The 22,330-nt window shown below is 42.5% G+C and overlaps 1 protein-coding gene and 1 non-coding gene across 4 annotated transcripts in view; both read left to right on the forward strand.

Moving 5' to 3' along the window:
• PPARD (peroxisome proliferator activated receptor delta) overlaps positions 1 to 22,330 on the forward strand; it is an 83,427-nt gene that overhangs the window by 19,616 nt on the left and 41,481 nt on the right. The gene's annotated exons all lie outside the window — the stretch shown is intronic.
• Positions 236 to 342, forward strand: LOC114235954 (U6 spliceosomal RNA). The gene has a single exon (XR_003622024.1). It is a non-coding gene; the product is annotated as a U6 spliceosomal RNA (small nuclear RNA).

Consider the following 22,330-nt stretch of genomic DNA (forward strand, 5'->3'; position numbering starts at 1 on the left):
TAAGTACCGTCACATTGTTGTACAACCATCACCACATCCATCTCCAGAACTTTTTTTCATCTTGCAAAAATGGGAATTCCCTGGCGGTCCAGTGGTTAGGACTCTGTGCTTTCAATGCCGGGGGCCCAGGTTCAGTCCCTGGTTGGGGAACTAAGATCCTGTAAGCCACGTGGTGCAGCCAAAAAAAGAAGAGAAAAAAAAAAAGACCATCTTGCAAAAATGAAACTCTGTACCCATGCTTGCTTCGGCAGCACATATACTAAAATTGGAATGATACAGAGAAGATTAGCATGGCCCCTGCGCAAGGATGACGCACAAATCCATGAAGCGTTCCATATTTTTAAGATGATACAAACGGAGAGATATACCATGTTCTTGGATTGGAAGAATCAACATTGTGAAAATGAATATACTACCCAAAGCAATCTACAGATTCAATGCAATCCCTATCAAACTACCAATGGCATTTTCACAGAACTACAACAAAAAATTTCAGAATTTGTATGGAAACAGAAAAGACCCAAATAGCCAAAGCAATCTTTTTTTTTTTTTAACAGATTATTTTTAAAATTTATTTATTTATTTATTTATGGCTGTGTTGGGTCTTCGTTTCTGTGCGAGGGCCTTCTCTAGTTGTGGCAAGCGGGGGCCACTCTTCATCGCGGTGTGCGGGCCTCTCACCATCGCGGCCTCTCTTGTTGCAGAGCACAGGCTCCAGACATGCAGGCTCAGCAATCGTGGCTCATGGGCCCAGTTGCTCCATGGCATGTGAGATCTTCCCAGACCAGGGCCCGAACCCGTGTCCCCTGCATTGGCAGGCAGACTCCCAACCACTGCGCCACCAGGGAAGCCCCCAAAGCAATCTTGAGAAAGAAAAACGGAGCTGGAGGAATCAGGCTCCCTGACTTCAGACTATACTACAAAGCTACAGTAGTCAAGACGGTGTGGTGCTGGCACAAGGGCGGAAATATAGATCAATGGAACGGGATAGAAAGCCCAGAGATGGACCCACGCACATATGGTCACTTAATCTTTGATAAAGGAGGCAAGAATATACAATGGAGGAAGGACAGCCTCTTCAGTAAGTGGTGCTGGGAAAATTGGACAGCTATATGCAAAAGAATGAAATTAGCATACTCCCTAACACCGTACCCAAACATAAACTCTAAATGGATTAAAGACCTAAATGTAAGGCCAGACACTATAAAACTCTTAGAGGAAAACATAGGCAGAACACTCTATGACATAAATCATAGCAAGATCCTTTTTGACCCACCTCCTAGAGAAATGGAAATAAAACCAAAAATAAACAAATGGGACCTAATGAAACTTAAAAACTTTTGCACAACAAAGGAAACCATAAACAAGAGAGGACAGCCCTCAGAATGGGAGAAAATATTTGCAAATGAAGCAACTGGCAGGGGATTGATCTCCAAAATATACAAGCAGCTCATGCAGCTCAATATCAAAAAACAAACAACCCAATCCAAAGATGGGTAGGGGACCTGGATAGACATTTCTTCAAAGAAGATGTACAGATTTCCAGCAGACACATGAGGGGATGCTTGACATCACTGATCATTGGAGAGATGCAAATCAAAACTACAATGAGGTGTCACCTCACACTGGTCAGAATGGCCATCATCAAAAAATGTGCAAACAGTAAACGCTAGAGAGGGTGTGGAGAAAAGGGAACCCTCTTGCACTGTTGGTGGGAATGTAAATTGATGCGGCCACTATGGAGAGCAGTGTAGAGGTTCCTTAAAAATCTAAAAATAGAACTACCATATGACCCAGCAATCCCACTACTGGGCATATACCCTGAGAAAACCGTAATTCAGAAAGAGTCATGTACCACAGTGTTCATTGCAGCACTATTTATGGTGGCAGGGACATGGAAGCAACCTAAGTGTCCATCGACAGATGAATGGATGAAGAAGGTGTGGCACATATATACAATGGAATATTACTCAGCCTTAAAAAGAAACGAAATTGTGTTATTTGTCGTGAGGTGGATGGACCTAGAATCTGTCATACAGAGTGAAGTAAGTCAGAAAGAGAAAAACAAATACCGCATGCTAACGCATATATATGGAATCTAAAAAAAAAAAATAAATGGTTATGAAGAACCTAGGGACAGGACAGGAATAAAGACGCAGACGTAGAGAATGGACTTGAGGACACGGGGAGAGGGAAGGGTAAGCTGGGATGAAGTGAGAGAGTGGCATTGACATATATACTCTACCAAATGTAAAGTAAATAGCTAATGGGAAGCAGCTGCATAGCACAGGGAGATCAGCTCCGTGCTTTGTGACCACCTAGAAGGGTGGGATAGGGAGGATGGGAGGGAGATGCAAGAGGGAGGGGATATGGGGATATATGTATATGTATAGCTGATTCACTTTGTTATACAGCAGAAACTAACACACCATTGTAAAGCACTTATACTCCAATAAAGATGTTAAAAAATATATCAAAAAAAATTAAAAAATAAAGTTACTTAGGTCAGTTCCTTATACCTTTAACCACTTCAGTGAAGTGGTTCAGTATATTTGTTGTATACAATTGATTCTTTTATCATATTCTGTCTTTAATCCTGGGATTCTCATACGGCCATTTAAAAAAAATTATACATTAAGGTTTACTCTTTGTGTTGTACATTTAAATGGGGTTTGAAAAAGGCATAATGCCATGGACCCAGAGTTATAGTTTCATACATTTAGTTCCATTACCTTAAAAATTCCTTTGTGCTTCAATTATTCAACCCCCCCCCCACCCCCCATTTCTAGTTTTGCCTTTTTCAGAATGTCATATAATTGGAATCATACAATGTGTAGCCTTTGCGGACTAAATTCCTTAACTTAGCGATATGCATTTAAGAATCTTCCATGTCTCTTCATGGCTGACAGCTCATTTTAAAAAAATTACTGAACAATATTCTTTTGTGGGTATGTGCCACATTTTGTGTATCCATTTACCTCTTAAGGATATCTTGGTTGCTTCCTGTTTTGGGCCGTTGTGAATGGAGCTGCAATGAACATTCACAAGAAGGTTTTTATCTGGACATAAGTTTTCAAGTCTAGGTAAACCTAGATAGACACATGACCGTGGATCATATGATAAGACGATTTTTAATTTTGTAAGAAACTGGCAGGCTGTCTTCCTAAGTGGCTGTATCATCTGCATTTTTACCAGAAAGGAGTAAGAGTTCCTGTTGTTCCACATCTCAGCAGCATTTGGCTGTTAATGTTTTGTGTTTTAGACATTCTAAATATATGTTTAGTAGTATCTTACTGTTGTCTTGGTTTGCAGTTCCCTGATGACAAGTGATGTTGAGCATTTTCTCGTATGATTATTTGGCATGTGTAAATCTTTGGTCTGTTCAGATCTTACGCTCATTTTTCAAGTGGCTTATATATATATATATATTTTTAAAAGCCTCCAGCTTGAGACCTGTAATGCAAGTATTTCTTCTTCTTCTTTTTTTTTTTTTATTTTTAATTTTATTTGTTTATTTATTTTTGGCTGTGTTGGGTCTTAGTTTCTCTGCGAGGGCTTTCTCTAGTTGCGGCGAGCAGGGGCCACTCTTCATCGCGGTGCGCGGGCCTCTCACTGTCGCGGCCTCTCTTGTTGCGGAGCACAGGCTCCAGACCCGCAGGCTCAGTAGTTGTGGCTCACGGGCCTAGTTGCTCCGTGGCATGTGGGATCTTCCCAGACCAGGGCTCGAACCCGTGTCCCCTGCATTGGCAGGCAAACTCTCAACCACTGCGCCACCAGGGAAGCCCCGGCTTATATATTTTATTATTGTTCAGTTTTAAATATTTTTTGTGTATTTAAAAAAAAATTTTTTTTTAATTTATTGATTGATTTTTGGCTGCGTTGGGTCTTTGTTGCTGCACGCGGGCTTTCTCTAGTTGCGGCGAGCGGGGGCTACTCTTCGTTGTGGTGTGCAGGCTTCTCATTGCAGTGGCTTCTCTTGTTGCCGAGCACGGGATCTAGGCGCGTGGGCTTCAGTAGTTGTGGCTCGTGGGCTCAGTAGTTGTGGCTTACGGGCTCTAGAGCACAGGCTCAGTAGCTGTGGCGCACGGGCTTAGTTGCTCCGCAGCATGTGGGATCTTCCCGGACCAGGGCTCGAACCCGTGTCCCCTGCATTGGCAGGCGGATTCTTAACCACTGTGCCACCAGGGAAGGCCCTTGTGTATTTTTGATATAAATCCTTAGTCAGATACGTATTTTGCAGATGTTTCTACTAGTCTGTGGCTTGCCTTTTCATTCTCTTAACTGAGTCTTTTACAGAGCTGAAGTTTTTTTAATTTAGTAAAGTCTAGTTCATCAAATTTTTTTTCATGGATTGTGCTCTTGATATTATATTTAAAATCTCGTCACCTCACCCCAGGAGATGGTGATTTTCTCCTGTTTTATATTTAAGTTTATGTTACATTTTAAGGTAACTTTTGCATAAGATCTAGGCTTTTATATGTATATATGTATACATATATGTATGTATATGTGTGTGTGTGTGTGTGTGTGTGTGTATATATATATATATATATATATATATAGTTCCAGGCACCATTTGTTGAAAAGACTATTTTGTCCATTGAATTGACTTTGCTTCTTTCTCAAAAGAACTGTTGACTATGTTAGTATTGGTCTATTTCAGGACTTCTTACATTGTTGCATTGAAATATGTATCTGTTCTTTGCCAACACCACACTGTCTTGATTTCTATATTGTAATAAATATTGAAATCACAAAAAAAGGGAAAAAAAAGAAATTCTGTACCCTAATTAATAATTCTCCATTCCCCACCCCCCCAAGGCCTCTGGCAACCACCATTCTACCTTCTGTCTCTATGAATTTGACTACTCTAAATCCATCATAGGAGTGGAGTCATACAGTATTTGTCCTTTTGTGACTCGCTTATGTCACTTATAATGTCTTCAGGGTTCACCCATGTTGTAGCATGTGTCAGAATTTCGTTCCTTTTTAAGGCTGAATAATATTCCATTGTGTGTATATACCACATCTTGTTTATCCGTTCATCTGTTGATGATTCATCTGTTGCTTTCCCCTTTTGGCTTTTGTGAATGTACTGCTATAAACATGGATGTACAAATATCTGTTCACATCCCCTTGTTCAGTTCTTTTGGGTATATACCCAGAAGTAGAATTGCTGGGTTGTATGATAATTCTATTTTTAATTTTTTAAGGAACCACCGTACTGTTTTCCATAGTGGCTGCACCATTTTACATTCCCACCAGCAGTGTACAAAGGTACCCATGCCCTCCCTCTTGATTGATAGCTCGGTTGAATATAGAATCAGAATTTTGAGGTTACTGTTCCATGTTTCAATATGAATAATGAAGTTAGTTGGAATCTAAGTCCTTTGTAAGTAATCTGTTTTTTCTTCTCTGAAAGATGTAAGAATATTCTTTATTCTTGGAGTTCAGATATATCACCAGGATGTATCTAGATATTTGTCTTCTTTCCTTAATTTCTGCGGAGCCCTTAATTGCTAAAGACAAGTCTTGGAATCTCCAGGAAATCTTCTATTTGTTTTCCTTCATTGTCTCTATCCTTTGCTTCTAGGACTCTTATTAGACAGACTTTGGACTTTTGGACTTATTGCTTCATTGCTAGTGTGTAGAAATATGATTTAATTTTATATATTCATCTTGTATACTTCAACCTTGCTGAACTTATTTATTAGTTCTAATAGTTTTTTTTTAGTGGATTTCTTAGGATTTTCTGTGTATAAGACCATGACTTCTGCCAATAGAGATAGTTTTACTTTTTCCTTTCCGATCAGATAACTTTTATTTCTTTTTCTCACCTAATTGCCCTGGCTAGAATCTCCAGTACAGCATTGAATAGAAGTGGTGAAAGTGGACATCCTTGTCTTGTTCCTGATCTTAGGAGGAAAGCTTTTCCTTAGGAGCTGCTTATTTTTGAATTGAGAATTCTTGACGTGCTACAAAATTCAGAGGTATTCCTTCTTTCCCTCCCCCATCTCTCAGCTGCCCAGCCCCCCGGTGGAGGCAGCCCCCTTAGCCACTCTTGTTTATGAGCATGTACCTCTTTTCTGTTATGACATTATGACTTTCCAGGCAGATGACTATCTGCCACGCTCACTGGTCTGCCTCTCGCTTCTCGTAGTGTGTCTTGTCCATGTGGCATCCAGTGCGCCTGGAGCTTCCTCATTCTTTTTCACTGCTCCCTCCTCTCTTTTATGTGTGTGCCACCCCCCTATTTATTGATGGGCGTACAGGTGATTTCCAGTCTTTTGCCAAGTGAATAACCTTCACATGTATCATTTTGCACACAGATATAACAAACAGATTGATAAGGATACAATGTGACAGATGCCATGGTGGAGCTGTGTGTGGGAAAACTGCCGGGAGGGAAGGAGGTAAAGGCTTTCAGAAGGGGCTGGTTAATGGAGCCGTAAGAAAGGCTCGGGGTGAGCATTTGGCATCTGGGATGGGCCTCGCAGGCTGGGCAGAATTGCAGCAGGCTGAGATGGTGTAGGAAGCACAAGTGTGAGTAAAAGAGCAGCAGCTCAGATGTGATTGGGGAAATCAGGAGTATTGTTTATCTATTGCTTCATAACAAATTACCCCAAAACTTAGTGGCATAAAACAGCATTTATGATCTGGCAGTGTCTGTGGGTCAGGAGGCAGTTACACAAGGGCCTGAATATTAGGAGGCAGGTGTTTTGCAAGCCATTTTAGAAGGCTGCCTCCAATAGCAAGTTGTAGTGAGGATGGGATTGACTTGGAGCCGGCTGGAGGTGGGGTGGAGCCATTAATGGAGGTAATCTTACATGCTTGGCTGGGAGGTTGGGATTGACGTGAGAACATGGGAGCCACGGAAGGCCTTTGAGCAGGAGAATAATGTGATAGGCGTTATCTAGGGCAGTTAATCTGCTAGGATTATACCAGATGGGTCAAAATGGAGAGTGATACACAGGCAGAGACTTAGATTAGGAGAGGTCTGTATTAACCGAAGTGAAAAGTTTCTGGCCTTTAGTTACAGTTGCTACGCATGGAGCACCTTCTCTGTACCGTGTAGTTTGGCTGTGTTTTCTCAACTCTTCTGTCTTAGAAACGACCACAAAAAGAAGGTATTACTGATGTATATTGTTTGCAGCTGAGAAAACTAAGCCTCTGAGAGGTTAAGAAACTTGTGTATGGTGCACAGCTAGTAAGTTGCAAAGCGGCACTCAGGTCTGCCTGGCCTTTAGGACCGTGCCTTTGGGTGGCAGGGCGAGTGGAAAGGTGGGAATGACTGTGGAGACAAAGCCTTGGCCCTTCCCTGGATGCTGAAGGGAGACGGAGGAGTGTGAGAGGTTGATTTTTTGAACCTAGGTGGCCAGGACAAAGATGACACTGTAACAGGAAGAAGAGAGGCCAGTGGGTCGCTGCTGTGGTGGGGGAAGGTGAGTCATCCTGGAACACTGGGTGCTTGTTGGCAGGGTCCTTCCCAATTATAGGGGATCATAAATAGTTCCCAGACTTGGTGTATGAAGATGTGCTTTTGGCCAAAAAGGGCTCTAAAAGTGGGAGCTTCTTGGTCAGAGGGTTCTGTGAGGAGCTTGTTTGTTTGAACACTGGGTTTTCGTGTTCCCTCGGCAGTCTGAGTGGGGCCTCTGCCACATTCTGCTGGTCAGAGCAGTCCCTGGACCAGCCCTGATTCAAGGAGGGAGGAGTAGCAAGGGCAGCCGTCTTTAACCCACTAAGGGCCAGTGATGGAGAGCAGGGATTCGAACTCACAGCTGTGTGACTCAGGCCCAGGGCTCTTTCTGCCACACCACCCTGCATTCCTTTCTGCTTCCGACTCCTTGGGGCCTGTAGAGCTTGCTGGCTCACGTGTGTTGTTGAAGGGAACTAATTTTTATTTTGGCCTCCCAGAGCAGAAGTTGCACTAGTCACCTCTTTTTCACAGGTTAGCCTCCAAGATCACCATGCCTGAGAGAACCTTCCGACATTGGCTTTGTCCGGGGGATCTGCTGGCTGTCCCCCAGGCTCTTTGGCACTGATTGCCAACACGCCTGGAACTTCCCCACTGAGTTTCCCTTCTGCACTTAGCGCTGGCCTGCGGGATCCCTGCAGTGCTGCAGCCGGATGTGCAGACGGGCCCCATTGCAAGTTGTCCCAGGTGGTGTCTAGTCCAGTGATTCCCAGGCAAGACTCAGCTGGCAGATTCACCAGGGAATTCTGGAAGAAAGGTAGTTTCCTCGGCCTGGTCTCAGGCCTCTCGAATTAGAATTTCCAAGAATGAACTCCAGGAATCTGCGTTTTAAAGCTCCCCATTGACCTGAGGGGGCAGCCTCGTTGGAGAACCACTGACTTCTCAGAAAGGTGCCTTTGAAGTCACTGATCAGAGTTCAAGTGGGGCCTGAGAATGACTGTCCTGAGGGCCTCACACCTCACAACCAGGAAGTGACTCCTGAAAGCCTCCAGGTTTCTGAGTGCATCTGCTCAAAGGATGCTCTTTTGCATTTTAAAAAAATTTATTTTATTTATTTATTTTTAGCTGCATTGGGTCTTCATTGCTTCGTGCGGACTTTCTCTAGTTGTGGTGAGCGGGGGCTACTCTTCATTGCGGTGCGCGGGCTTCTCATTGCGGTGGCTTCTCTTGTTGCGGAGCACGGGCTCTAGGCACGCGGGCTTCAGTAGTTGTGGCACATGGGCTTAGTTGCTGCATGGCATGTGGGATCTTCCTGGACCAGGGATCAAACCCATGTCCCCTGCATTGGCAGGCGGATTCTTAACCACTGCACCACCAGAGAAGTCCCCATATTTGGTTTTAAAAGAGAGAGCAAGAGCGAGAGTGAGAGAGCGAGAGAGAGAGAGAGAGAGAGAGTGTGTGTGTGTGTGTGTGTGTATATGTGTAATTTTGAATGAATCAAAATGTAAGGATACTGATAAATTTTGCCAGATTCCAGAAAGTTACACTAATTTACCCTGTCTCAGCAGTATGTGAGAGTTTCTGACCCCCTGTTCCCTTGAATCTGAGTTAACTTATAAAGGAAGTCCTGTGGTCTTCTGAAATGTAACACTCTCTGACCTGGGAACCAGTTAGTTTGGAGTCGATGCTCACATTTCCCTTTCCTTGGGCCACCAGGGTCCTGCGTGTTGGGTGAGACGGTGGTGTCTGGGAGCTCTGACCTCCTCAGTCCTCACTGTGGCCCCGTGGTATTGCATCATTTCCTGTCTCCCTTAGGCCACGTGGCATTCTCTGGCCACTTCCCCTGTCACGTGTGGAGGTGTTGGGGAGTGAGTAAAGTTGGGTTGGTCAAGTGTGTGTAAGAAGACGTTGGTTCGTGCTTCCCTGGTGGCACAGTGGTTAAGAATCCGCCTGCCAATGCAGGGGACATGGGTTTGAGCCCTGGTCCGGGAAGATCCCACGTGCCACGGAGCAACTAAGCCCGTGTGCCACAACTACTGAGCCTGTGCTCTAGAGCCCGCAAGCCACCACTACTGAGCCCGCGTGCCACAATTACTGAAGCCTGCACACCTAGAGCCCATGCTCCGCAACAAGAGAAGCCACTGCAATGAGAAGCCTGCGCACCGCAACGAAGAGTAGCCCCCGCTCGCCACAACTAGAGAAAGCCTGCGCACAGCAACGAAGACCCAACGCAGCCAAAAATAAAATAAATAAATTAAAAAAAAAAAAAAAAAAAAGAAGACGTTGGTTCCAGCTGCTGATTTACATGCCTTCTGACGTCATCAAGAGAGATGTTACTCTGGAAGCTGCATGTCTTCAGAAGTAGAAATGAAGAAACGCTTCCAGGAAGCCCAACACAATCAGCCCAACCCTCTGGAGATGGTGGGCACCCATGCAGCTGGTAAACGCTGCCTGAGTCACCACTGGCCACAGTCCCTGCTCCTGTCCAAACAGTTCCTGTCTGAGAGGACCTGCCCAAGACAGTGGCCAGGGACGCGGTGTAGGTCTCCCCAGGTCATGGTGGCAGCCTCTTGGCTCTGGTTTTACAGCAGTTCTTTTCTCCAGAGATGAGTTGTGGTGTCTGCCTGTTTTTTTGGATAAGTCTGTGGATTGTACACTTGGGATCTGAAGGAAGAGCTGGATGGCCAAGGCAGCGCTTTTAGGTAGCAGAGCTGTATCCCTGTGTGGAGTCAGTTAAGGCTCTCCAACAACAGCTGGCTGGTTATCCTTTTATTCATCTCTCATGATTTTCATGTCACATTCTCCTTGGAGTTTGGTACAAGCCTTCTTCCACTCACCCCCATCCCTCTCAAGAAGATGCTGCCTCTTGTCACTGTGGAGATCACAGGCATTACAGATGCCGTAACTTCTTTCCTTGCATCTCAGAGATCTCTCGTGTTTGGGCCCTCACATACTTGTTTGTTTTATTATTACTAATGCAGTTACCAAGTGCCTGCTTTGTGCCTAGTACCTTATTAGACTCTGGAAAGATGCAGCAGAAAAAGATTGGCCTTGCCCTCTGGGAGATGAAACATCTCTTTTCTCCCTTCCTCTCTGACTGTGCCTTTGCTGCCCTGGTTCCTCTTCTTCTTTCCCCTGCCTGAGTGTGAGCGTCTGGGGGCTCCTGCCCCTTCTCTGCCAGACCTGCTCTTCCCACGGTCCCCACCTTAATGGGAGCATCCCCACCCCCCTGGTCACCTGATGGTCACCCTTCATGTCTCTTTTACACCAGATCTTGTCACTTCTTCTTCCTTAATATCTTTCCTGCTTTTTGCCTTAAAGTCTGATGACACTAGTGCTACCCCAGCTTGTGTGTTATTTGCCTCGTATTTTCAACCTTTCTGTGTCATCATGTTTTAGGAGTTTCTTTCATAAACAGAACGTGGCTGGATTTAAAATTTTAAGTCAGATCTGAAAATCTGCCTTAAATGAGTTTAATTTATTTACATTTTGGGGTTTGACTTAAATATATTATCATGTTTTTGAGTCCTTTCCATATACTTTCCTTTTTTGCCTGTTTTTCTCCTTTCCTGCCTTCTGTTCGATTGATTGAGTTTTCTTTATTCTCGTTACTGGTCTGAAAATTATACACCTCATTTCTGTTCTTACTCCTACATTTTCTCCTCTTACCCCCCATCTTTTTACTTTGGAGAAAACATGAAAATAATATAGTGAACATCTGTATTCTTTTTACTTACACTTAATGCATTTCTCTCTTTATATACTTTTGTTTAGAACCATTTGAAAGTAAGTGTGGACTTGTTTTTCTTTTTCTTCCTCAGGATTTGGTGTGCTACTTCTATTGAGAGACTCACTTAAAAAAATTTTTTTTCTATTTTGGAATAATTTTAGATAAATTTAGATTTAGAGAGTTTCTGTACACCTTTACCCAGCGCTCCCTAATATTAACATCTTACATTTAATTCTTTTTTAAATTTTGGGAAATTCTCAGTCATTCTCTTTGGTTCCCTCCCATTTTTTGTACTCTAGCCTCCCGGAATTCCTCTTAGACATCTGTTGACATTCTACCATCCAGGTCTCTTATATGTTTTTTCTGTGCTGCTTTATCTCTTTAACCATCTAAATCTTCTCATTTTGTCAGCCCTTTCAAATTATTTTATTATTCCTGATTCTTGGGATGCTTCCTCCCTTTTTGTGTCTGATGTTGTCCCTCTTGGTGTTTATTTCCGTGTAGTTTGTAACTGGGTTGTGAGCTCATCTTCAGGAAGGACTGTCATGGGCAACTTTTGTGTCCTGGGGTGTGAAAGTATCCCTAAGAACAGTTTGCATCTGGTGGGGCCGTAGGGTTAAAGGTCCTGGCTCAGTTTTTATGTTCATTTCTCAGTTTGGCACCCCTTCACCACTCTCTTAGTGTAAAATCAGATTTGTATCCATGGGTGGGGCTAGCTTAGTAGTTGAGTTTCTTTTTTTTTTTTTTTTTTGATTTTTAGAAATTTCATGTAATGTCTGAAACATTTATATTAACATATTTCCATACATATTTCCATACAAATACAAATATAAGATTTTTAGAAATTTCATGTAATGTCTGAAACATTTATATTAACATATTTCCATACATATTTCCATACAAATACAAATATAAGATTTTTAGAAATTTCATGTAATGTCTGAAACATTTATATTAACATATTTCCATACATATTTCCATACAAATACAAATATAAGATTTTTAGAAATTTCATGTAATGTCTGAAACATTTATATTAACATATTTCCATACATATTTCCATACAAATACAAATATAAGATTTTTAGAAATTTCATGTAATGTCTGAAACATTTATATTAACATATTTCCATACAAATAACCCAATGATAGTTTAGTATTAGTTGTTTTGTTTGTTTTTTTATACTGCAGGTTCTTATTAGGCATCAGTTTTATACACATCAGTGTATACATGTCAATCCCAATCGCCCAATTCAGCACACCACCATCCCCACCTCATCGCAGTTTTCCCCCCTTGGTGTCCATATGTCCATTCTCTACATCTGTGTCTCAACTTCTGCCCTGCAATCTGGCTCATCTGTACCATTTTTCTAGGTTCCACATACATGCATTAATATACGATATTTGTTTTTCTCTTTCTGACTTACTTCACTCTGTATGACAGTCTCTAGATCCATCCACTTCTCAACAAATGGCTCAATTTCGTTCCTTTTTATGGCTGAGTAATATTCCATTGTATATATGTACCACATCTTCTTTAGCCATTCGTCTGTTGATGGGCATTTAGGTTGCTTCCATGACCTGGCTATTGTAAATAGTGCTGCAATGAACATTCGGGTGCACGTGTCTTTTTGAATTACGGTTTTCTCTGGGTATATGCCCAGTAGTGGGATTGCTGGGTCATATGGTAATTCTATTTTTAGTTTTTTAAGGAACCTCCATATTGTTCTCCATAGTGGCTGTATCAATTTACATTCCCACCAACAGTGCAAGAGGGTTCCCTTTTCTCCACACCCTCTCCAGCATTTGTTGTTTGTAGATTTTCTGATGATGCCCATTCTAACAGGAGTGAGGTGATACCTCATTGTAGTTTTGATTTGCATTTCTCTAATAATTAGTGATGTTGAGCATCTTTTCATGTGCTTCGTGGCCGTCTGTATGTCTTCTTTGGAGAAATGTCTATTTAGGTCTTCTGCCCATTTTTGGATTGGGGTGTTTGTTTCTTTGATATTGAGCTGAATGAGCTGTTTATATATTTTGGAGATTAATCCTTTGTCCGTTGATTCATTTGCAAATATTTTCTCCCATTCTGAGGGTTGTCTTTTCGTCTTGTTTATGGTTTCCTTTGCTGTGCAAAAGCTTTGAAGTTTCATTAGGTCCCACTTGTTTATTTCTGTTTTTATTTCCATTACTCTAGGAGGTGGATCGAAAAAGATCTTGCTGTGATTTATGTCAAAGAGTGTTCTTCCTATGTTTTCCTCTAAGAGTTTTATAGTGTCCAGTCTTACATTTAGGTCTCTAATCCATTTTGAGTTTATTTTTGTGTATGGTGTTAGGGAGTATTCTAATTTCATTCTTTTACATGTGGCTGTCCAGTTTTCCCAGCACCACTTATTGAAGAGACTGTCTTTTCTCCATTGTATATCTTTGCCTCCTTTGTCATAGATTAGTTGACCATAGGTGCGTGGGTTAATCTCTGGGCTTTCTATCTTGTTCCATTGATCTATGTTTCTGTTTTTGTGCCAGTACCATATTGTCTTGATGACTGTAGCTTTGTAGTATAGTCTGAAGTCAGGGAGTCTGATTCCTCCAGCTCCATTTTTTTGCCTCAAGACTGCTTTGGCTATTCGGGGTCTTTTGTGTCTCCATACAAATTTTAAGATGATTTGTTCTAGCTCCGTAAAAAATGCCATTGGTAATTTGATAGGGATTGCATTGAATCTGTAGATTGCTTTGGGTAGTATACTCATTTTCACAATGTTGATTCTTCCAATCCAAGAACATGGTATATCTCTCCATCTGTTGGTATCATCTTTAATTTCTTTCATCAGTGTCTTATAGTTTTCTGCATACAGGTCTTTTGTCTCCCTAGGTAGGTTTATTCCTAGATATTTTATTCTTTTTGTTGCAATGGTAAATGGGAGTGTTTCCATAATTTCTCTTTCAGATTTTTCATCATTAGTGTATAGGAATGCAAGAGATTTCTGTGCATTAATTTTGTAACCTGCAACTTTACCATATTCATTAATCAGCTCTAGCAGTTTTCTGGTGGCAGTTTTAGGATTCTCTATGTATAGTATCATGTCATCCGCAAACAGTGACAGTTTTACTTCTTCTTTTCCAATTTGTATTCCTTTTATTTCTTTTTCTTCTCTGATTGCCGTGGCTAGGACTTCCAGAACTATGTTGAATAATAGTGGTGAGAGTGGACATCCTTGTCTCGTTCCTGATCTTAGAGGAAATGCTTTCAGTTTTTCACCATTGAGAATGATGTTTGCTGTGGGTTTGTCATATATGGCCTTTATTATGTTGAGGTAGGTTCCCTCTATGCCCACTTTCTGGAGAGTTTTTATCAGAAATGGGTGTTGAATTTTGTCAAAAGCTTTTTCTGCATCTATTGAGATGATCATATGGTTTTTATTCTTCAATTTGTTAATATGGTGTATCACATTGATTGATTTGCGTATATTGAAGAATCCTTGCATCCCTGGGATAAATCCCACTTGATCGTGGTGTATGATCCTTTTAATGTGTTGTTGGATTCTGTTTGCTAGTATTTTGTTGAGGATTTTTGCATCTATATTCATCAGTGATATTGGTCTGTAATTTTCTTTTTTTGTAGTGTCTTTGTCTGGTTTTGGTATCAGGGTGATGGTGGCCTCATAGAATGAGTTTGGGAGAGTTCCTTCCTCTGCAATTTTTTGGAAGAGTTTGAGAAGGATGGGTGTTAGCTCTTCTCTAAATGTTTGATAGAATTCACCTGTGAAGCCATCTGGTCCTGGACTTTTGTTTGTTGGAAGATTTTTAATCACAGTTTCAATTTCATTACTTGTGATTGGTCTGTTGATATTTTCTGTTTCTTCCTTATTCAGTCTTGGAAGTTTATACCTTTCTAAGAATTTGTCCATTTCTTCCAGGTTGTCCATTTTATTGGCATAAAGTTGCTTGTAGTAGTCTCTTAGGATGTTTTGTATTTCTGCGGTGTCTGTTGTAACTTCTCCTTTTTCATTTCTGATTTTATTGATTTGAGTCCTCTCCCTCTTTTTCTTGATGAGTCTGGCTAATGGCTTATCAATTTTGTTTATCTTCTCAAAGAACCAACTTTTAGTTTTATTGATCTTTGGTATTGTTTTCTTTGTTTTTATTTCATTTATTTCTGCTCTGATCTTTATGATTTCTTTCCTTCTGCTAACTTTGGGTTTTGTTTGTTCTTCTTTCTCTAGTTTCTTTAGGTGTAAGGTTAGATTGTTTACTTGAGATTTTTCTTGTTTCTTTAGGTAGGCTTGTATAGCTATAAACTTCCCTCTTAGAACCGCTTTTGCTGCATCCCATAGGTTTTGGGTCGTCGTGTTTTCATTGTCATTTGTCTCTAGGTATTTTTTGATTTCCTGTTTGATTTCTTCAGTGATCTCTTGGTTATTTAGTAACGTATTGTTTAGCCTCCATGTGTTTGTCTTTTTTATGTTTTTTTCCCTGTAATTCATTTCTAATCTCATAGCGTTGTGGTCAGAAAAGATGCTTATATGATTTCAATTTTCTTAAATTTACTGAGGCTTGATTTGTGACCCAAGATGTGATCTATCCTGGAGAATGTTCCATGTGCACTTGAGAAGAACGTGTAATCTGCCGTTTTTGGATGGAATGTCCTATATATACCAATTAAATCTATCTGGTCTATTGTGTCATTTAAAGCTTCTGTTTCCTTATTTATTTTCATTTTGGATGATCTGTCCATTGGCGTAAGTGAGGTGTTAAAGTCCCCCACTATTATTGTGTTACTGTCGATTTCCTCTTTTATAGCTGTTAGCAGTTGCCTTATGTATTGAGGTGCTCCTATGTTGGGTGCATATATATTTATAATTGTTATATCTTCTTCTTGGATTGATCCCTGGATCATTACGTAGTGTCCTTCCTTGTCTCTTGTAACATTCTTTATTTTAAAGTCTATTTTATCTGATATGAGTATAGCTACTCCAGCTTTCTTTTGATTTCCATTTGCATGGAATATCTTTTTCCATCCCCTCACTTTCAGTCTGTATGTGTCCCTAGGTCTGAAGTGGGTCTCTTGTAGACAGCATATATATGGGTCTTGTTTTTGTATCCATTCAGCCAGTCTATGTCTTTTGGTTGGGGCATTTAATCCATTCACGTTTAAGGTAATTATCGATATGTATGTTCCTATGACCATTTTCTTAATTGTTTTGGGTTTGTTTTTGTAGGTCCTTTTCTTCTCTTGTGTTTCCCACTTAGAGAAGTTCCTTTAGCATTTGTTGTAGAGCTGGTTTGGTGGTGCTGAATTCTCTTAGCTTTTGCTTGTCTGTAAAGCTTTTGATTTCTCCATCGAATCTAAATGAGATCCTTGCTGGGTAGAGTAATCTTGGTTGTAGGTTCTTCCCTTTCATCACTTTAAGTATATCATGCCACTCCCTTCTGGCTTGCAGAGTTTCTGCTGAGAAATCAGCTGTTAACCTTATGGGGGTTCCCTTGTATGTTATTTGTCGTTTTTCCCTTGCTGCTTTCAGTAATTTTTCTTTGTCTTTAATTTTTGCCACTTTGATTACTATGTGTCTCGGCGTGTTTCTCCTTGGGTTTATTCTGTATGGGACTCTCTGCGCTTCCTGAACTTGGGTGGCTATTTCCTTTCCCATGTTAGGGAAGTTTTCGACTATAATCTCTTCAAATATTTTCTCTGGTCCTTTCTCTCTCTCTTCTCCTTCTGGGACCCCTATAATGCGAATGTTGTTGCGTTTAATGTTGTCCCAGAGGTCTCTTAGGCTGTCTTCATTTCTTTTCATTCTTTTTTCTTTAGTCTGTTCCGCAGCAGTGAATTCCACCATTCTGTCTTCCAGGTCACTTATCCGTTCTTCTGCCTCAGTTATTCTGCTATTGATTCCTTCTAGTGTAGTTTTCATTTCAGTTATTGTATTGGTCATCTCTGTTTGTTTGTTCTTTAATTCTTCTAGGTCTTTGTTAATCATTTCTTGCATCTTCTCAATCTTTGCCTCCATTCTTATTCCGAGGTCCTGGATCATCTTCACTATCATTATTCTGAATTCTTTTTCTGGAAGGTTGCCTATCTCCACTTCATTTAGTTGTTTTTCTGGGGTTTTTTCTTGTTCCTTCATCTGGTACATAGCCCTCTGCCTTTTCATCTTCTCTGTCTTTCTGTAACTGTGGTTTTTGGTCCACAGGCTGCAGGATTCAGTAGTTGAGTTTCTTATGGGTGACTTTCACCCTTCCACAGAGCCTTGGAGAAATGGCCAGCTCCTTATTGCTTTCCTGTACTGGGCAGCCCTTTGAGGTTCTCATGTTGATATCTGGGCTCAAAGCCACAGCCAGATATTATAACTACTTCATGTGTGGGTTCAAAAGTCCACAGGTCATTCTGGTGTCAGTCCCACTTATTGTTCATGTTTCCCTTTTTCTTGTCATTTCTGGCACATGGGGTATTTTTCTTTCAAATTTGGCTGTATGTTTAAGGATATCATTTATCTTATCTAGTATTCCTATGACTGTGACCATAGTGGGAAGGGGAAGCTCTTTCGCATTAATTCAGTCCATTACATTGCTGAAAGTTCAAGTCCAAATCCTTAGCATAGCGTATGCAGCCCTTTGTGATCCAGCCCCCATCTACCTCTCCTGCGTAAACTTAGCTTTTAAATTTTACACTTCAGCAAACTGAACTATTTGCACACCACAAACTGTAATGTTTAAAAGCTCAAGTTTTAGAGTCCAACTGTTTGGTTTGGAACCTGTCTTCATCCTTTCATAACTTGTGATCTTGGACAAGGTACTTATCCTTTCTGTGCCTCAGTTTTCTCCTCTGTAAAGTGGCAGCGTCTGGCATATAGTAAACCTAATCCCTGTTAGCTCCGTCCGTGGCTGCTGTCTCCAGGAGGCCACACCCTCAGGCTTCTGCACCTTTGCACATGCTTGTTCCTCCCAGGAAGTGCCCTTGACTGCCTTCCTTGATCCCTCTCGACAGAATGGCTTTTGCTCTTTCTGTGCTTGGTGTCTCTTTCTATAGTAATTATCACTTGGTAGGTCATTGTTTGTTTACGTTTCCTTTCCTTCCCAGATGCCAAGACCCCTGAGAACAGGGCCTTGTTTTTCTTGGTGCTTGAAGCTCCTGGCATTCTCCCTGTCACTTGGTGGCTGCTCAGTGTGGCCTGTTGAGTTGAATTGCATTGAATTTCTCTGGTTGAGTAGAGGCAAGGGCTTGGGAGTGGTATGAGACCCAGATGCAGGGAAAGAGAGCAGGGAAGATTTTTTTTTTGGCACGTTTTGTGCCAAGTTGATGGAAATGTGGCTGGGACACAAGGTAGCAATTCTCAGTCTAGGTGAGGGTGCCAGAGACTTAAAGCAAGCCAGTGGCCAGAAAAAGCCACTAAAGCCTGCAAATTAAAGTAGTTTCCGGCCTTAAGAATGCATGTCCCACTTTCCATCCCCAAACTCAGCTTCTCTGAGTGCCAGGCAGAGGAATACAAACTAATTATAATCCCTAGTGTACACTGAGAACCTATAATTTTAGAATAAGGCTGCATTTCTAAAAAGGACAGTTGCTCTCGGAGTAGATGATTCTACGTGCTGGGGACCTCGAAGGAGACCAGGGTGTGAAAGTTCAGTAGCCAGCTGTTCAGAGCTAAGTGTCACCCACACCCACGCCTGTGCAGTTAAGGTTTCTGCCCCACTGAGATTTCAGCAGCCAAAAGAGGCAGATTGGATAGGCCTGCGCAGAGCTAAACGGCCTGTGCCATCCCTCCTCAGCTCCACCTGAATTCTCTGGACTCTTGGGATTCTATCACAGGAATAGTCTCAGAAGAGAAGGGAAGTTGATCTTTGAAGATGCCCAGAGGGTGTCCGTCAGACTGTAGTCTGGTGGGAGTGGTGAACAATGACAGCACCGACTCTCAGTCCCCTTGGCTGGGATTTCAGGACTCATTTCAACTCAGAGGTAGGCACAGGGCCTGAGGTGGCGGACAGCTTGGGCCAGTACACACGGTTCCCAATAGTTCTTTCCTGACGACTCTGGGTGTTCACTACTGTGCTGGGTGCTACTGCTGAAGATACCAAAATAGTAATGCCACAGTCCCTCTCCTCAGCGAGGAGAGCTTGCCGTCTAGTTGGAGAGAATTCCTAGCGCACAGGAAGCTGCAGCCTGTTGCCCAAGACAGTAATTCTGTGTGATGCTGCTGTGTGCAGATGTGCCCCTTTGACAGCCTGGTGCTTTTGCTCAAAAGGAGCTCTTCTTTTTCTGAGGTTTGACCATCAGTTTATTTTTTTTCTTGGATGGTTTGCGAGCACCGTTAAAGACTGGTCCGAGATTATTAGGACCACCTTTTTTTGTTACTGAGGATGGCCCCGAGTGTGTCTTTAGGAACTCCTCTTGGAATTCTCTGGTGGCGCAGTGGTTAAGAATCCGCCTGCCAATGCAGGGGACACGGGTTCGAGCCCGGGTCTGGGAAGATCCCACATGCTGCAGAGCAACTAAGCCCATGCACCACAACTACTGAGCCTGCGCTCTAGAGCCCGCGAGCCACTACTACTGAAGCCCGCGCACCTAGAGCCCATGTTCCCCAACAAGAGAAGCCACCGCAGTGAGAAGCCCACGCACCACAACGAAGAGTAGCCCCACTTGCCACAACTAGAGAAAGCCCGTGCGCAGCAACGAAGACCCAACACAGCCATAAATAAATAAATAAATTTCTTAAAAAATAAATAAATTTATAAAAAATAAATAAATAAGTGGGGAAGAAAAAGAACTCCTCCTCTCTTCCATGTCTTTAAATAATGATAGGTTTACGGTGTCACTTGCTGATTTCCAAGGTCTCATTGTCTAGGGGCAGATCACCAGCTTGCTGCTTTTGAGGCATCAAGATTTTTCCTGTGGGCTCTTGGATCATTTCTTTGCCTTTTCTAGTCTGATGCCATTTTTCTAGAAGAGTGATTGCTAAATCAGGCTCTCTGGGAGTGGGTTTTGGAATCTGCTATTGAAGATCAGAGGAAAATTGAGCAAAGTGAGATCTGAAACAGTTATGGATGGATTTATGGATGGGGACTCCAAGTGGCTTAGGTAATCTTTAGTCTCAGGCAGTTGTGAAAGCTCCACTAGGTTGTAAAGGACCCAAGTTCCTTCCAGTTCCCTGCTTTGTCATTCTTAGGGTGTGGCTGTTGTTCTTATTGTCCAAAATGGCTGCCATGGATCCAGCTATCACACCCACATTCCAGGCAGCAGGATAAAGAGAGAAGGGAGGATGATGTCCCCCCACCCCAAGGCTACTTCAAGGAAGTCTTCTGCCTCTTCCATTTTCTGTGACTCAGGAGAAGTTATTTAATATGTCAGAGCCACAGTTACCTCAATTTTTAATTAATTAATTAATTTATTTATTTATTTATTTATTTGTTTTTGGCTGTGTTGGGTCTTTGTTGCTGTGCGCGGACTTTCTCTAGTTGCGGCGAGCGAGGGCTTCTCTTCGTTGCGGTGCGTGGGCTTCTCATTGCGGTTGTTTTTCTTGTTGTGGAGCATGGGCTCTAGGCATACGGGCTCAGTAGTTGTGGCTTGCGGGCTCTAGAGCACAGGCTCAGTAGTTGTGGTGCACAGGCTTAGTTGCTCCACGGCATGTGGGATCTTCCTGGACCAGGGCTCAAGTCCGTGTCCCCTGCATTCGCAGGCGGATTCTTAACCACTGCGCCACCAGGGAAGTCCCACCTCATTTGTTATTTATTTATTTATTTATTTATTTATTTATTTATTTATTTTTGGCTGCGTCGGGTCTTAGTTGCAGCACAGGGGATCTTCCCTTGCGGCGTGAGGGCTTCTCTCTAGTTGTGGCATGCGGACTTCTCTCTAGTTGTGGTGTGGGCTCCAGAGTGTGTGGGCTCTGTAGTTGCAGCACATGGGCTCTTTAGTTGTGGTGCGTGGGCTTAGTTGCCCTGCGGCATGTGGGATCTTAGTTCTCCGACCAGGGATCGAACTCGCATCCCCTGAATTGGAAGGCAGATTCTTTTTTTTTTTTTTAAATGTGATGATGCATTTATTTATTTATTTATTTCCTTATTTATGGCTGTGTCGGGTCTTCGTTTCTGTGCGAGGGCTTTCTCTAGTTACGGCAAGTGGGGGCCACTCTTCATCGCGGTGCGCGGGCCTCTCACTATCGCAGCCTCTCTTGTTGCAGAGCACAAGCTCCAGATGCGCAGGCTCAGCAATTGTGGCTCACGGGCTCAGTTGCTCCGTGGCATGTGGGATCTTCCCAGACCAGGGCTCGAACCCGTGTCCCCTGCATTGGCAGGCAGACTCTCAACCCCTGCGCCCCCAGGGAAGCCCAAGGAAGGCAGATTCTTAACCACTGGACTACCAGGGAAGTCCCATACTCATTTGTAAAATGGGCATGATAATACTTACATCAGGAGGATGAGGATTAGAGAGAATGGTACAGAGTATCTGGCACTGTGCCCAGCCCACAGTGAGTGCTCTCTAAATAGTGACTGTTGCCAGAGGACACTTTAACTCCATTCCCTTTCCCTTCTTTCCCCATCATCTCTCCTTGGTTTCCACCTGCCCCTCATCTTCCGCTTTCCTTTACTCTGGCACCCTTTGCCCTCTCTTCCTACCCTGCCTTCCCCCCACGTCCCCTCTCTTGTCTGCCCCTCATTTTCCCACTTCCTCTCCTGCTTCCATCGCTCATCATCTTCATCCTCTACTTCTCCACCTTGTACTACCTCTTCCTTGTATTGCTTTTGTCCTTCCGTCTTCCTGATGTCCATAATTAATGGAAAATTATCATTATATTACAAGGACCAGAGGTTAGAGGTGGTGACTGGCCTTTGAACTGCAAATCAGCAGTGAGTAATTTAAGAAAACCAAGTTTAATTGGCTTATTCATGAATTCATTAGGAATTACATCTGGCAGCCAGTAAGCAGAGACCAGAAATAGCAGTGGCTTAAACCACTAGAAGTTTATTCTCTATTAGGTTTTTAAAAGAAATCTGGGGGAGACAATCTAGGTATAGTCTCTCTGCTTTGCCATTCTTAGTGCATGGCTTCCAACCCCGGGGTTGCATATGGTCTAAGATGGCTGCTGGAGCTCCAGCCATCATGTCAAGTTTCCAGAAAGATGTGGGGAGAAGATAAAAAGGACATATGCTAACTGTCTCTGCCTTAAGGAGCTTTGCTGGAGGTCCCACGT

This window comes from Balaenoptera acutorostrata, chromosome 10 (assembly GCF_949987535.1).
Source record: "Balaenoptera acutorostrata chromosome 10, mBalAcu1.1, whole genome shotgun sequence".
NCBI classification, from domain to species: Eukaryota; Metazoa; Chordata; class Mammalia; order Artiodactyla; family Balaenopteridae; genus Balaenoptera; species Balaenoptera acutorostrata.